The sequence below is a fragment of the Rhinopithecus roxellana genome, chromosome 5 (assembly GCF_007565055.1).
Source record: "Rhinopithecus roxellana isolate Shanxi Qingling chromosome 5, ASM756505v1, whole genome shotgun sequence".
Classification (NCBI taxonomy): domain Eukaryota; kingdom Metazoa; phylum Chordata; class Mammalia; order Primates; family Cercopithecidae; genus Rhinopithecus; species Rhinopithecus roxellana.
In genome coordinates this window covers 151,871,327-151,889,311 of record NC_044553.1, presented here as the reverse complement: position 1 = coordinate 151,889,311, position 17,985 = coordinate 151,871,327, and the positions used below count along the sequence as shown (strand labels likewise).

The following is a 17,985-nucleotide window of genomic DNA, read 5'->3' as shown; positions in this document are numbered from 1 at the left end:
TTAAAATTGTATGTTACATTTTTGTAGTTGTTCCACAGTCCTTGGATATTCTTTGTTGTCGTTGTTTTCAATCTTCGTCCTCTGCTTTTCAGTTTTAGGGTTTCTATATATATAATATGACATACAATATACATAACATACATGATACATACACATACATACATATACTTACATCAACCACATATACATACAATATACATATCTATATACATATACATACATATATATACATATATATATATATACATACATACATATACATATATATGTTATCTACCTACATACTATATACTATAGTATATACATACATACAATACATATATGTGTATATACATACATACATATACATATGTGTATATACGTACATAACTATACATTTGTGTATATACTATTACGTATACATATAGTATATACGTATTACATTATCGTACATATATACACATATATGTATGTATACGTACATATATACATATATGTATGTATATGTATATATATATACACATATATGTATATACATATATATGTGTATATATACACATATATATATGTATTATATATACATATATGTATCTAATATTATGTGTATATTATCTACATATTATATATGTATATATATACACACATACATACATACACAGAGAGAGAGAGAGAGAGAGAGAGAGGGAGAGAGTTTCGCTCTGTCGCCCAGGCCAGAATGCAATGGCACTATCTTGGCTCACTGCAACCTCCGCCTCCCGAGTTCAAGTGATTCTCCTGCCTTAGCCTCCTGAGCAGTTGGGACTACAGGCACCCCCCACCATGCCTGGCTATTTTTTTGTAGTTTTAGCAGAGACAGGGTTTCACTGTGTCAGCCAGGATGGTCTCGATCTCCTGACCTCGTGATCCCCCTGCCTTGGCTTCCCAAAGTGCTGGGATTACAGGCGTGAGCCACTGTGCCTGGCCTCTATTAATATATTTTTAAGCTCAGAGATCTTTCTTCAGCCGTGTCTAGTCTACTGAATAAGCCCATCAAAGGCATTCTTCATTTCTGTTACAGTGCTTTTGATTCTTAGCACTTCTTTTTGGCTCTTTCTTAAGATTTCCACCTCTCTGCTTACATTGTCCCTCTGTTCTGGCACACAATCTAGTTTACCTATTTGAGTCCTTTGCAATTAATCACAGTCATTTAAAATTCCTGATCTGATCATTGCAACATCGCTTCCCTGTCTGCTTCTGATGCTTGCTCTGTTTCCTCAAATTGTTCTTTATATCTTTTAGAATGTCCTGTAATGTTTTTCTTGATAGCTGGACATCATGCACCAGGTAAAAGGAACTGCCATAAATAGGCCTTTAGTAATGTAGTGATTAGGTGTGAGGGGAAGGGAAGCATTCTATAGTCCTGTGATTAGGCCTCAGTCTTTTAGTGAGTCTGTGCTTCTGGACTGCAAACTCCACAAGTGTTTATCATTTTTTTCTACCCCCTCTTAAGTGGGACAGGATGGCTACATAGGCTAGAATCGGGTTATTTCCCTTCTCCCACATGGAAGGCTAAAGCTAACTGGAGTTGGTTCCTTCCTTTCCCTCAGGTAAGTTAGGCAGTGATGAAACCCCAGTAGGTCAGGCTGTGGTTAACTAGTTCCCCTAAAGGCAGGCCTTGTTAAGAACAGATTAATCTGGCATATTTCAAAATGGTTCCTTTTCCCTCTGCCTGCCAGAAACACAAGGGGATTTTTCTCTGATACTTACTGTGGCCAACCTGGCCAACCTGCCTAGAGGTAAAACTCACAAAAGGAAGGAGGGGTTCCTATGACTAGGTCCCCAGGAATATTTAACCCTCAGACTCATTCACACTGAGCCTCTACTAATATGCCAATTACAGTTCAGGTTTTCCTACCTGGGCACTTGTTCCCACGGCAGTGTCTGTGCATGACTTTTCTGCTCTGGTAAGCATGACACTCTAATCCTGGGAGCAGCAGTGTGCCCTGCTTCCTTACCTCTCTTACGAATCTAAGGAGAGTCATTGATTTTTTTCAGTCGGTTCAGCTTTTTACTTGTCATTAAAACGGAGTGACAACTTTCAAGTTCCTCACATGCAGAACTGGAAACTGGAAGCCTCTATACTACAATTTGTAAAAACATTTTTAGGCACAGTCTAGTCTTTGAATTGGGCCAGGAATATGTTGAAAAACAGTAGAAGTAGAAGTAAGGGGAATCAAGTCGGATGATTTCACACAAGTTTACTGTCTAGAACACACTCCTACTTAATGTATTTCCTTTAATACTATCAGTTTTTTGCACCGAAGCTCAAAACAACACCCTTTGGGTTAAAGTATGTTGTGTTGTAATTTAGCAATCATTGCCTCGTCTTCCTCTACCTTACTTCTCCTCTTGCAGTTGTTGACTAGGAGAATATATCATAGAAATGACAAGTAAACTCAAACCCCTGCAATAAAGAAGTTTTCTAAAGGGCATTTGTCTTCTCCAGTGACCTCATCCAAGCACCCATAAACAAACATTGAATGCCTTTAAGAACTTTTGGTGAAATCTGGATTCTGCTCAAGGAATAAGGACACAGTGAGCTTCCAGTTTTTGTTTCAGGTTCACTTGTTTACAATATTTGCTAAGGTTTACTATTTTGTAGTTTGTGTTTTTTCTTTTGTTTGTTTTTTTTTTGTTTGTTTTTTTAGACGGAGTCTCGCTCTGTTGCCCAGGCTGGAGTGCAGTGGCCGGATCTCAGCTCACTGCAAGCTCCGCCTCTCGGGTTCACGCCATTCTCCTGCCTCAGCCTCCCGAGTAGCTGGGACTACAGGCGCTCGCCACCACGCCTGGCTAATTTTTTGTATTTTTTAGTAGAGACAGGGTTTCACCGTGTTAGCCAGGATGGTCTCGATCTCCTGACCTCATGATCCGGCCATCTCGGCCTCCCAAAGTGCTGGGATTACAGGCTTGAGCCACCGCACCCAGCCTGTAGTTTGTGTCTTAATAGCTTTTCTAATTCTTTGAAAATGGCATTTTTTGAGCCAGCCACGGTGGCTCACACCTGTAATCCCAGTACTTTGGGAGGGTGAAGTGGGTGGATCACTTGAGTCCAGGAGTTTGAGACCAGCGTGACCAACACAGCAAGACCCCATCTTGACTAAAAATACAAAAAATTAGCTGGCTGTAGTGGTGTGCACCTGTAATCCCAGTTACTCAGAAGGCTGAGGCATGAGACTTGAACCCAGGAGACAGGTTGCAGTGCATCAAGATTATCCCACTGCACTCCAGCCTGGACGACAGAACAAGACTATGTCTCAAAAAAAAAAAAAAAAAAAAAAAAAGAAAAGAGAAAAAAGAAAAGGAAAAAGAAAATGGCATTTTTTCTCTACATTTTCATTTTTGTCATTTGATTGTCAAAGAAGAAGACAGTAAAAATGCCTTCTCCCCACTCCCCATCATCTTTTGCACAAGACTCATCCCTTTGTTTTAAACTTTTAGAGGGGTGATGTCTCTAGTAAACATCGTATTTTCAGATTTTTAAAAATCTGAATATTCTAATAGAGGAATTTAATTTGTTAAAATTTTGATAGCAAGTAAAATAAGTCTCAGTGTTTTAGAAACACTTATCCTTCAGTAGAATCCAGATATAAATGAAACTAATCAAAATAATCAAAGAAAAATGAAAATACAATGAAAAGGCAATGTCTAATTCATGCAATGACTGCAAAATGAACAAAACTGGAAGAACAGGCCTAACTAAAGTGGTCCAAGGATGAGTCATATAGCAGAATCACTCTGAGGAAGGGTCAAATAGGAACAAAGATTAAGGAGGGAGTTTTGGATTTTACATAAATGTATAAATTCAATCCTGTGTCACTGGGATGCTGTGTTCCTGTTGCCTCTCACATTAACTCTGATCAGGTCATTGCAATCAATTATGCAGCTATTGTGTCCATATTGACTTCTTCTCTATTCCAACGATTTCCATCCATAGAAGAAATCATGGACTATGGGAAAGCAAATGGTCACTTTTTCTCAAGTCAGAGCTGAACAGAGTAAATTAGGCAGCCTGTTGCCTAGATTAGTCTACCTGCCTTTACCACTGCTTAAGATAGATGGGCTTGCCAAGACAAGGAGTCAACACATATTGGGAGAACATGCTCCCGATGGTTACGTGGGTTCTTTTCTATTTCCTAGGTGTCTCAGCTGGTTTGAGAAATAAAGGGAAAGAGCACAAGAGAGAGAAATTTAAAGCTGGGTGTCCAGGGGAGACATCACCTGTCGGCAGGATTCGTGATGTTCTCCGAGCTGTAAAACCAGCAAGTTTTTATTAGCAATTTTCAAAAGGGGAGGGAGTGCACAAATAGAGTGTGGGTCACAGAGATCACATACTTCACAAGGTAATAAAATATCACAAAGCAAGTGGAGGCAGGGGTGAGATCACAGGACCACCAGATGGGGCAAAATTAAAATTGCTAATGAAGTTTTGGGCACGCATTGTCATTGATAACATCTTATCAGGAAACAGGGTTTGAGAGCAGACAACCTGTCTGACCAAAATTTATTAGATGGGAATGTCCTCGTCCTAATAAGCCTGGGAGCGCGACAGGAGACCCGGGCTTATTTCATCCCTTCGGCTTTGACCATAAAAGACGGCACGCCTTAAGGGGGAGGGGACCGTCTATAAACCTACCCTCAGGGTGCATTCTCTTTCTCAGGGATGTTCTTTGCTGAGAAAAAGAATTCAGCGATATTTCTCCTATTTGCTTTTGAAAGAGGAGAAATATGGCTCTGTTCTGTCCGGCTCACCGGCGGCCAGAAGTCTTATCTCTGGTGTTCCCTGAACATTGCTGTTATCCTGTTCTTTTTTCAAGATGCCCAGATTTCATATTGTTCAAACACATGCTCTACAAACAATTTGTGCAGTTGACGCAATCATCACAGGGTCCTGAGGTGACATATATCCTCCTCAGCTTATGAAGAAGATGACGGGATTAAGAGAAAAGTAAGGACAGGCAAAGGAAATCACAAGGGTATTGATTGGGGAAGTGATAAGTGCCCATGAAATCTTCACAATTTATGTTCAGAGATTGCAGTAAAGACAGGCATAAGAAATTATAAAAGCATTAATTTGGGGAACTAATAAATGTCCATGAAATCTTCACAATTTATATTCTTCCGCCATGGCTTCAGCCGGTCCCTCCATTCGGGGTCCCTGACTTCTCGCAACAAACACATTTGTTGTGATTACTAATCTTTTTTTTTTTTTTTTTTTTTTTTTTTTTGAGACGGAGTCTCGCTCTAGCCCGGGCTGGAGTGCAGTGGCTGGATCTCGGCTCACTGCAAGCTCCGCCTCCCGGGTTTACGCCATTCTCCTGCCTCAGCCTCCGGAGCAGCTGGGACTACAGGCGCCCGCCACCTCGCCCGGCTAGTTTTTTTTTTGTATTTTTTAGTAGAGACAGGGTTTCACCGTGTTAGCCAGGATGGTCTGGATCTCCTGACCTCGTGATCCGCCCGTCTCGGCCTCCCAAAGTGCTGGGATTACCGGCTTGAGCCACCGCGCCCGGCCGATTACTAATCTTTTAAAAGTTATTCCTGCCCTCATGTTATTTTTCCTATTTTTTTTTTTTTATTTTATTTTTTTTTTGAGACGGAGTCTCGCTCTGTCGCCCAGGCTGGAGTGCAGTGGCCGGATCTCAGCTCACTGTAAGCTCCGCCTCCCGGGTTCACGCCATTCTCCTGCCTCAGCCTCCCGAGTAGCTGGGACTACAGGCGCCCGCCTCGTCGCCCGGCTAGTTTTTTTTGTATTTTTTAGTAGAGACGGGGTTTCACCATGTTAGCCAGGATGGTCTTGATCTCCTGACCTCGTGATCCGCCCGTCTCGGCCTCCCAAAGTGCTGGGATTACAGGCTTGAGCCACCGCGCCTGGCTATTTTTCCTATTTTTTTCAATTTACCACACCTATTGTTGCTACTCTAACTTTTTTGCCTTTTTGTTTCGGATTTTCTTTTCCATGTTTTTACTCTAAAGGTTTGGAAAACATCGAGCCTATTTCCATACTTCTTATAGTTAACCTTAAATTTTGAAGGAATACCCTTTTTTCTTATCTCACACAGCATTAATAAAGGAATACAATTTCATTGGCCAAAAGTATCTCCATCAGTATCAGTATTTATAGCCTTCCCTGCTGCCTACCATCCACTTTTACTCCAACACATGTTCTACCATCTGAGGATTCAGTTCTAGATTATTGAATTGTTTGACTTAATGAATCAACTATTACTTGAACTTAACTATTTTGTTTGACTGGCATTCTTCACCACTATTTCCCGTACCCATTTCTTCCTCGTCCTTAGATTTCTTTTTTTACTATTTTATGAGTTTTATTTTTACCTCCTATGTGGTAATAGATTTGTTTTGCAGGAATGCAGCCTCTAATCACTATTTAATAGGAGAAAAATGGAGAACTGGATTTACGATGTCTTCAAATCAAAGTCAGTACAAAGGTCTCCCAGATAAGAGCTAAGAGATGAGGACTGTGGGAAAAAAAAATAGATGTCTGTGAAACAAGAAGCTCAGGAACACTGGGAATCAACTGCTTTTTCTACTCAGAGGATGTGTCCTTGGCAATACCGTCTTTTGGTTAAGAATCAAGAGTCCTAGCACTTATACTTATTGGGAAAAATAAAAAGAATCAAGAAAGGCTGGGCACAGTGGCTCATGCCTATAATCCCAGCACTTTGGGAGGCTGAGGCAGGTGGTGGTGGCATGCGCCTATAATCCCAGCTACTCGGGAGGCTGAGGAACAAGAATCACTCGAACCCAGGAGGTGGAGATTGCAGTCAGCCAAGATCATGCCACTGCACTCCTGCCTGGGTGACAGAGTAAAACTCTGTCTCAAAAAAAAAAAAAAAAAAAAAAAAAAAAAAAAAAGAATCAAGAGAACTTAGTATTTGCTTACAATAATAGAAACACATGGATTAAGTTATTTCTGAATGGTCACCTCAGCCCTAAATATATAAAAGGACAAAAGCTTAGCAAGACTTGAGTTTTCCCACATCTGCAGGACCTTGTTCTGGCTGGACATCATCTCCAGCAGTTATATATCCCATTAAGAACCTGAGAGCCATGGAAAGATGCACTGAACAGATGCTGTTTCGGATCTGCTCTGTGTAACCAACTCATTTGTGATAACATTTATATTCTTAGTTAGTTAAATCATAAATTTTAAAAAATCTTTGCTCAGACAAGGAAGGGAAGGAACATCTTCTACAATCCACAATTCACCTGAAATACCTCACATGGGAAACCTTAAGGCCTTGCACATCTTTATTTTACCCTCCCACCTAAATGTTACTTTGGGTAGGTATAGTACTCTAATTGGTTACAAAATCATTTTCTTTTTTATCTTTGAAAGTGTTGTTTCATTGCCTGCAAAGATTGCGCTACAATAAAAGATGTGATTATTGCTTCGTAGACAACCTCTTTTTTTCGGTCTGAAAGCTTTTGGAATTTTCTCATTATCCCTTGTCTTCTCAAATTTCACCAGAATGTATTTAGGTGTAGGCCTTTTATAATTTATTCTACTTCCAGCTGATGGATTGTTTCAATCTGAGGCCTTTTGTCATTTCCAGCTCTGGGAAACTTTTATTTGACTCCTTTATTTCCTCCCTTCATTTTTCTCTAACTGAAATTCCTATTAGACAGATATTAAATTCCGGAATCTATATTCCATGTGCCCTTTTTTCTATTTCTATTTCCTTGGTCTTTTCTCTATGTTCTTAAAGACTTTCACAGCTTACTCCGGCAGCTAATTTGATCTTTGACTGTACCATTCTGATATTTAGCTCAGATGTTGAGTTCTTCATCTTAATAATTATATTTTTAATATTCAAGATCTCTGCTTCATAGTCAAGGATGTTCCATTGTCAAATCTATGAGAATATGTTTGCTTTAAAAATTGTTCTCTGCTTGCTATGTTAACTCTGATTTCTCAGTATTAGTTTTATTTCTTGAGTTTGGTACTTCTTTTTTCACAGTATTGATTTTCCTGAAGTATTTGGTGAAACTTGGTAGTCTGATCACTTTTTTTTTTTTTTTTTTTTGAGATGGAGTATCGCTGTGTCACCCAGGCTGGAGTGCAGTAGCACGATCTCAGCTCACTCCAACCTCCACCTCCCAGGTCTAGTGATTCCCCTGCCTCAGCCTTCAAGTAGCTGGGATTATAGGCACCTGCCACTACAACCCGATAATTTTTGTATTTTTAGTAGAGACAGGGTTTCACCATGTTGGCCAGGCTGTTATTGCACTCCCGACTTCAAGTGATCCACCCACCTCGGCCTCCCAAAGTGCTGGGATTACAGGTGTGAGCCACTGCGCACGGCCTGATAACTTTTTTTTTAATTAAAAGGGTTTTTTTTTTTTGTAGAAGTAGGGTCTCCCTATGTTGCCCAAGCTGGTCTCAAACTCCTGGGCTCAAGCAATCTTCCCTCCTCAGACTCCCAAAGTGTTGGGATTATAATCATGAGCCACTGCACCCAGCCCTGAGCACTTCTGTACTTGAGAATTTCTATCCTTCTGTTTATTTTTACTGTGACCTGATTCTGGTAAATATAGGAGGAGGGGCAGGACATGTGGCACCTATTGTAGTTGTAAAAGCTTCCCATTTTTTTCTAGAGGACAGTAGCAACTACCTGGAAAAAAATCCCAGGTCCTTTAGCCCCCAATATCCACATTTACAACTTTAGTCAATAAACCAATGCCGGTGAATTGAATTATATGTAAATTATATCTCAATAAAGTTATTTTTTAAGCCAATGCCACAAACTGAGATGGGGGAGGGTTTAACATGTTAAGTAGCTAAGTATAGTTCCCTTAACAATCCCGCTGAAGATTATCCCAGGCCCCTTTTCCATTCCTTGTATATGTTGAAACTGAGCCTGGAATTCCCCACATCTAAAACACCCATCTACTGTGACTACTGAGCTATGTTTTTCTCCAGATTTGTTTGGAGGTGGAACATATGTGCCACCTTCTTGATCTAATCTCTCCACCTACAATAAATTAAAATAAAACCTAAACTACAATATGGATAAATCTCACATACATAACATTGAGCAAAGGAAGTCAGAGGTAATAGTACATTCTATATTATATATTTATATTAAAGTTCAAACAGGCAAAACTAATCTATGCTGTTAGAAGTCATGATTGGGATTATCTCTAGGGGGCTAATGAATAGAAGAGGGCACAAGAAAGTCTTTTTGGATCTTGGTAATGTTCTGTTTCTTGCTCTGGGAGCTGGTTGCATGGGTATACTAACTTTGTGAAATTCATTCAGCCATACACTTATAACTTGTATACCTGTGTCATACTTCAACTAAAAAGGTTTTTGTGTGTGCAGGTTTCTCTTATTTCAGACAAAACAGACTTTAAACCAACATGATCAAAAAGGACAAAGAAAGGCATTACATAGGCCGGGCAAGGTGGCTCACGCCTGTAATCCCAGCACTCTGGGAGGCCAAGGCGGGTGGATCACGAGGTCAGGAGATCAAGACCATCCTGGCTAACACAGTGAAACCCCGTCTCTACTAAAAATACAAAAAAAAAGTTAGCTGGGCGTGGTGGCGGGCGCCTGTAGTCCCAGCTACTCGGGAGGCTGAGGCAGGAGAATGGTGTGAACCCGGGAGGTGGAGCTTGCAGTGAGCCGAGATGGCACCACTGCACTCCAGCCTAGGCAACAGAGCGAGACTCCGTCTCAAAAAAAAAAAAAGAAAAGAAAGGCATTACATAGTGACATAAAGTATTCAATTCAACAAGAAGACTTAACTATCCTAAATATATGTGAACCCAACACTGGAGCACCCAGATTCAAAAAACAAGTTCTTAGAGACCTACAAAGAGTCTTAGATAACCACATAATAACAGTGGGAGACTTCAACATTTCACTGATAGGATTAAACAAATCTTCAAGGCAGAAAACTAACAAAGATGTTTGAGACCTAAACTCAACACTTGACCAAACGGACCTAACAGAAATCCCCAGAACACTCCACCCAACAACAACAGTGTATGTATTCTTCCCAGAGGCACATGGCACATACTCTAAACCTAACCACACAATATGAGATAAAGCAATTCTCAACAAATTTTTTAAAAACCAAAATCTTAACAATTACACTCTCGAGCTACAGCACATAAAAATAGGAATCAGTATCAAGAGCTCTCAAAAATCCTATAATTACATGAAAATTAACCAATCTTCTCCTGGACGACTTTTGGGTAAACAATGAAATTAAGGCAGAAATCAAGAAATTCCTTGAAACTGATGAAAACAAAGATACAACATACTGTAATATTGGGGTCATAGCTAAAGCAGTGTTAAGAAGAAAGTTTATAGCGCTAAACACCCACATCAAAAAATTAGCTCATATTAACAACCCAACATCACACCACACCCCGGTAATTTTTGTATTTTTAGTAGAGACGAAGTTTCACCATGTTGACCAGGCTGGTCTCAAACTCCTGACATCAAGTGATCCACCTGCCTTGGCCTCCCAAAGTGCTGGGGTTACAGGCATGAACCACCACACCCAGCCAGTGCCGCTTTCTTGGTTGTAGAAGAGGCCAAATCCAACAACTTACCCTTCACCTTACAAGGCATATATTGACAGGCCCCACACCACTGGACCCCTAAAAATTTTACTGAGGTAGAAGTTCCCTGAATTTTAGTTGAATTTATTCTCTGGAACACATATGTCTCACCAATAAGTCCAGTGTGTTTACTACTTCTTGCTCACTGGATCCAATCAGCAGAATGTCATCAATGTAATGGACCAGTGTGATATCTTGTAGAAGCAAAAAGCAGCCAAGTTCTCTCCAAATAAGATTATGACACAAAGCTGGAGAGTTGATACACCCCTGAGGTAGTGAAGGCAAATTGCTTCTGGTGGGCCTTATGGACAGGAATGGAGAAAAAGGCATTTGCCAAGTCAATGGCTGCACACCAGGTACCAGGAGACATGTTAATTTGCTCAAGCAATGAAACCACATCTGATACAGAGCTGCAATTGGAGTCACCACTTGGTTAAACTTACAATAATCCACTGTCATTCTCCAAGATCCACCTGTCTTCTGCACAGGTCAAATAGGAGAGTTGAATGGGGATGTGAAGGGAATCACCACCTCTGCATCTTTCAAATCCTTGATGGTGGCACTAATTTCCACAATCCCTCCAGCGATGCAATATTGTTTTTTATTTACTATTTTCCTAGGTAGAGAAAGCTCTCATGGTTTCCATTCAGCCCTTACCACCATAATGGCCCTTATCCTACCAGTCAGGGAGCCAATGTGAGGGTTCTGCGAGTTGCTAGGTATGTTAATGCCAATTATGCATTCTGGCACTGGGGAAATGACATGATGAATCCGGGGACCCACTGGACCCACTGTAAGTTTGACCTGATCTAACACTCCATTAATTACCTGACCTCCGTAAGTCCCTACTTTAACTGGAGGACCACAGTGATGTTTTGAGTTTCCTGGAATCAACATCAGCTCAGAGCCAGTGTCCAGTAATCCCCAAAATGTCTGATCATTTCCCTTTCCCCAGTGTACAGTTACCCTGGTAAAACGCTGGATGTCTCCATGGGGAAGGATGGGAGAAAGATTAATGGCAGAAATTGTCGGTAGTGTAGTGGGGTCCTTCCTCAAGGAGACCCGGCCTCCCCTTCATTCAAGGGGTTCTGAGTCTGTAAAGTGGCTCAAGTCACGACTCTCTCTTTTTACAATTCAAGTTAGTCTTTTGTCCATTCAACCTGGAAGTTTTCAGCTTATATAAATTATGTAGGAATGCAGTAGGCTTCCTACAATTTCACTTCTAGGAACAATGTAATTAGCCAATGCCTGAGCTCTACACAAGTCAGACTATTCTAATTGCTGCTTTGCCTCTGCTGTCCATCATGGTAGCTACACTGACCTTGGCTTTGACGGCTGAGTGCTGCCACTTGGTCCCTGCCACCTTGGGATCCAATTATTCCCATTTTATTTAAATTCTGTCTTTGAGTGACTGCAGTTCCCACTGTTAGATCTGACGTACAGAGAAGAGCAATTACAGGGCTTTTCAAAGATGCAGGTGCTGCCCTCATAAATTTATTTTGCAAAGCATTGGTCAAGGGTGTACCTTCTGGACCACTTTAGTAGGTCTAAAGTGACTAATCCTCTCCCCCATCCCAATCTCCCTAAGCTTTTGGATCCCTTCCTCTACATCAAACCAAGGGAGATCAGGCACTTCCAGCTCACTCAGTGTGCCATCTTTTAATTCATATTTCAGCTAACCAAGCAAATAAACTATTAGAACCTTTTTTAACTACCCAGGCTACAACATTAAATGCAGAAACTCTACTTAGTGGGCCCAAATCAATACATTCAGCCTGATCCAACTCTATGTTCCTTCCACCATTATCCCACACCCTTAATTTCCATTCCCATGCATGTTCTCCAGATTTCTGCTTATATAAATTAGAAAACTCAAGTAGTTCCTGTAAGTGTATTGCACCTCTTCATGGGTCACACTCTCAACCTCACCTCTAGGGACCTGCTGGGACTTTAGTTATAGTTATAGAAGCAAATAGGGGTGTTGGGGGTGGCTCCTAAGGAGAATCAACATCTTGCCTGGCAGCTGACTCAGGGGAGGCCATCACTGTTGCCTCAGGCAGCAGTGCAAGGTTTATCTCCTCAGACAAAGGTGGAAAGGCTGATGGCAGCATGGGACGGGAAGGGGATGTTGCCACTACTGGGAATGGGGAAGGTGTTTCTTCTGGCAAAAAAAAGGTTCATCAGAATTTACAAGCTTAGTGTCCCCAGTTTCATCAGGGTCCTCCCACATGTCCCCATTCCAAGTTGCAGAGTCCCATTCTTTCCCATCAATGACCTCACTTTAACAGTAGACACCTGGCGAGGCTGTGCATCCGCCTTTCACTGCAGGTCAGTCATGCACGTGATAAGAGCTTATGTCTGTTTTTCTACAATTTCAGCTCTTTCTCTACAGGAGATAAGACTCTCATTCAGGGCCATCTTAGAAGATTTGAGGCTCAGGATCTGCTTCTGAAGCTGGCAGTTAGAATCCCTGAGTTCATCATTTTCTTTCATCACTTTGTCCAGTGAACTTAGGAGCAACCAACCAACTTCATTATGTTCCTTGGTCCTCCACGTATAGTTAAAGGTATTATGCACAGAGTCACTAAACTCCTTGCCTCTCAGGGGCATCAAATGCATTTATTTTGCATAACTCTCTAAACAGTTCATGCCAACGACTATCAGTGTTCTCCATACTATTAGAAGTAGCATCCTTACCATTATGGGGTCTAATCATATTAAGCAACCAACTCCAGAAACCCTAAAACCAATGAAAAAACTCCATTGTTAATATTCTGTTCCTCTAGAACCATTCCTGGTACCAAAATCTGTATTTGTCAGGGTTCTCCAGAGGGACAGATCTAACAGGATTTTATATATATGCATATAAAATATGTATATGTATATATATGGAAGTTTATTAAGTAGTATCAACTCACACAATCACAAGGTCCCACAATAGGCTGTCTGCAAGCTGAGGAGCAAGGAAGCCAGTCCGAGTCCCAAAACTGAAGAACTTGGAGTCTGATGTTCGAGGGCAGGAAGCATCCAGCACGGGAGAAAGATTTAGGCTGGGAGGCTAAGCCAGTCTAGTCTTTTCATGTTTTTCTGCCTGCTTTATATTCTGGCCACACTGGCAGCTGATTAGATGGTGCCCAACCAGATTGAGGGTGGGTCTGTCTTTCCCAGCCCACTGACTGAAATGTTAATCTCCTTTGGCAACACCCTCAGACACACCCAGGACCAATACTTTGCATCCTTCAATCCAATAACCTTGACACCCAGTATTGACCATCACAATGCCCATCAGTGGTGGACTAGATAAAGAAAATGTGGTACATATACACCACGGAATACTATGCAGCCATGAAAACAAAGGAGATCATGTCCTTTGCACCAACATGGATAGAGCTGGAGGCCACTGTCCTATGTGAATTAACACAGGTCCTAAGTGAATTAATGCAGGAGGAGAAAACCAAATATCACATGTTCTCTCTTATAAGTCGGAGCGAAACACTGGGTACACACGGAAACAAAGGAACAAGACACACTGGGGCCTACTTCAGTTTGAAGGGTGGGAGGAGGGTGGGAATCGAAAAACTTCCTATTGAGTACTATGCTTATTACCTGGGTGACAAAATAATCTGTACACCCAAACCTCATGACATACAATTTCATGATGTTAACAAATCTGCATATGTACCCCCAAACCTAAAAGTCAGAGAAAAAAATTTTTAACCAGAATTTAGATTATTTCAAATTCTCCATTCACCTTATATAAAGAAAGCTATTCATTTGCTTTAACCATAGCTTTAAAAACAGATTACTAGGCCAGATGTGGCAAAAAAAAAATAAATATTTCAAAACCTGAAAAATCAGATCATATAGTGAGTTTGCACTTCTGGTAATGGCAGAATGGGTCAGTAAAGCCAGTTATTTCTGCTGATCAACTAGACAAGTAGAACAAAATACACAAACATCTCCTTGACGGTACTGAAGAACTGCAAAACACTGAAGACTTACCAGGCCAGGCACTGGTGAAATACAGAGATCAAGACAGCCCTGCATTCGGCAATTCTGGAAGAAGTGACTGAAAAGTGCTTTTGACAGTCTCTCGTGGGTAAGTAAACAGAGATTGCAGCCCAGAGTCTAAAGGGATCTGGGTTGGGAGAGGAATCAGGTGAATGGGTGAACCCATGTCAATTTGGGTTAAGACCTCAAAGGGCTGCAACCTACAAGAGTGAAATAGAAGTGGCTGGGAACAGTGGCTCATGCCTATAATTCTAGCACTTTGGGAGGCCAAGGCAGGTGGATCACCTGAGGTCAGGAGTTTGAGACCAGCCTGGTCAACGAAACTCTGTCTCTACTAAAAATAAAAAAATTACCCAGGCGTGGTGGCAGGTGCATGTAATCCCAGCTACTTGGGAGGCTGAGGCAGGAGAATCACTTGAACCTGGGAGGCGGAGGTTGCAGTGAGCCTAGATCACATCACTGCACTCCAGCCTGGGCGACAGAACAAAACTCTGCCTCAAAAAAAAAAAAAAAAAAAAAAAAAAGTGCACCAGAAGTAGATTCCTGAAGAGACTGCATTTATAATAAGAGTAAGCTACGAATGTCGTGGGAACACAGGAGATGGACAGGTTATCCACCAGACACATTTAATCTGAGAGTTGAGAGAGCAATAGGAGTAAAAATTATGCAAGCCAAAGTAGAAATTGGAGAAGAAGGAGAAAAGCGTTTTAGAGACACTAGCTACCTATGTAAAGGCTGGAGGCAATCTGAAAAACTGGTGCACTGATAGGATAGGGGCATGAAAGTATGAGTAGTTGACCATAACAAGAGCATAGTTAGCAAGACAGTTAAGAGTTGTTAAGAGATGAAGCTGAACCTGGATGGAAAGAGGTGGTCAATGTAACAGAAGTTCAAAATGTAAAATTATTAAGACTGTAAAATTAGACCGGGCACCGTGGCTCACACCTGTAATCCCAGTATTTTGGGAGGCCAAGGCGGGTGGATCACTTGAGGTCAGGAGTTCAAGACCACCCTGGCCAACATGGTGAAACCCCATCTCTACTAAAAATACAAAAAACTGGGTATGGTTGCTCACGCCTGTAATCCCAGCAGTCTGGGAGGCCAAGGCGGGCCGATCTCGAGGTCAAGATTTCGAGACCAGCCTGGCCAACATGGTGAAACCCCGTCTCTACTAAAAATACAAAAACTAGCTGGGTGTGGTGGCAGGCACCTATAATCCCAGCTACTTGGGAGGCTGAGGCAGGAGAGTCTGCTTGAGACCAGGTGAGTGAGCTGATTATGTGCCACTGCACTCCAGCCTGGGCTCTGTCTCAGGGGTAAAAAAAAAAAAAAAAAAAAAAAAAACTAGCCGGGTATGGTGGCAGGCACCTGTAATCCCAGCTACTCAGGAGGCTGAAGCAGGAGAATTGCTTGAACCCAGGAGAAGGAGGTTGCAGTGAGTCGAGATCACGTCATTGCACTCCAGCCTGGGTGCAATGATGAAACTCCGTCAAAAAAGAAAAAGACTGTAAAATCAGAGCTACAGTAAAGACAAAGATGGTTTCCCTGTCTACTTCTGGTGGCTGAAATGACCATACTAGCTTACTTTTGAGATTCAAGCCAAACATGATCTAATTCTCATTGTATTTACTTTCATAAAGTACTTGGGTTGTCTTACCAAAACCAGATCCTAACCCTTTCCTGCTGAAAACCCTTTTCCTGTATAGACTGAATATCTCTTATTCAAAATGCTTAGGGCTGGGTGCAGTATCTCATGCCTGTAATCCCAGCACTTTGGGAGATCAAGGCAGGAGGATTACTTGAGCCCAGGAGATCGACACCAGTCTGGGCAACATAGCAAGACCCTGTCTCTACAAAAAAAAAAAAAAAAGTTTTTTAATTTGATCATGGTGGCACATGTCTGTGGTTCCAGCTATTCAAGGGACTAAGGTGGGAGGATCACTTGAGAACAGGATGTCAAGGGTGCAGTAAGCCACGATAGCACCACTACATTCCAGCCTGGGTGACAGAGTAAGATCCTGTCTCAAAAAAAGAAAAAAATGCTTGGGACCAGAAGTGTTTCAGATTTTGAATTTTGTTAGATTTTGAAATATGTGCATTATACTTAACACTTGAGCATCCCCAAGCTAAAAGTCCAAAATCAGAAATGCTCCAATGAGCTAAATATCCAAAATCAGAAATGCTCCAATGAGCATTTCCTTTGAGCATCATGTCAGCACTCAATAATTTCAGATCTTGGAGCATTTTGGATTTCAGATTTTCAAATTAGAGGTACTCAACTTGTGGTTACAATAAAACTTTAAACGTCCATAAAACACAGCCTGTAAGGATTTGGCTCTCACCTGCCCATCATCATCTTCTCATATCACTTTCCTTCTCACTCAAAACCCTTAAACATTGCTTTCTTCAATTCTACAAAATGTCAAAGATATCGGCCCCCTCAGGGTGTCATATATGATGTTCTTTCTGCCTAAAATTTTCGTTTCCTTCCCCCACTCTTCATCTATTTATCTTTCAGGTTAACTTAAATATCATGTTAGCAAACATAACTTCTGTGACTCTCTCCTCCCCCAGTTTAAGTTAGGACCCGTGGTTATTTTTCATACCCTATTTATGATTATGTATTTAAGGTTACATGTTTGTCTATCTCCTCTTCTAGAGCAAGTTAGGGCACAGACTTTGTCTTTTTGGTTCCTCAGTATATATCCAGTTCCTAGCACAGTGTACAGTGGTGTACAGTAAGTGTCCAAACATGATCAAATATTGAATGAATCACTCAATGCACAGGAAGAAGAGCAGGTTTGAGGAGAGAAAGGTTTCAGGTTTGGATTTTTAAATCCGAAGTGTCTATACAATATCCAAGAGGAAATGTTAAGCAAATACACATAATTATCTGGATTTCAGGAGAAAGATATGGGACAGGGTGACTGATATGGGAGTAAACAAGTATATGGTAACTGAAGTTATTCACAGGAACGAGAATATAAAGAAAGAATACATTTTACAACAGAAAAAAAGGAGAGGCTAAGACTAAGAAAGAACTATCAAATTCATAGCAGGGAAATAAGCAGCAGCCAAACCACAGTGTGTGATACTATGGCAAAGGTGATTTCAAACAGAGTTAAAAAGTGTTGAATATGCTGGGCACAGGGGCTCATACCTGTAGTCCAAAGCTTTGGGAAGCCAACATGGGAAAATCACTTGAGCCCAGGAGTTCGGGGCTTCAGTGAGCTATGATTGTGCCACTGCACTCCAGCCTGGGCGACACAGTGAGACACTGTCTCAAAAAAAATAAAATAAAAATAAAATAGTTCACATACTACAAAAAGATAAGGTTCAATAAGTAAAAGGAAAAATAGCAGG

General features: G+C 41.2%; 1 protein-coding gene across 1 annotated transcript in view; it reads right to left on the bottom strand.

The window, feature by feature from the left end:
* Positions 1-17,985, bottom strand: part of UNC79 (unc-79 homolog, NALCN channel complex subunit) — a 366,916-nt gene that overhangs the window by 331,564 nt on the left and 17,367 nt on the right. The gene's annotated exons all lie outside the window — the stretch shown is intronic.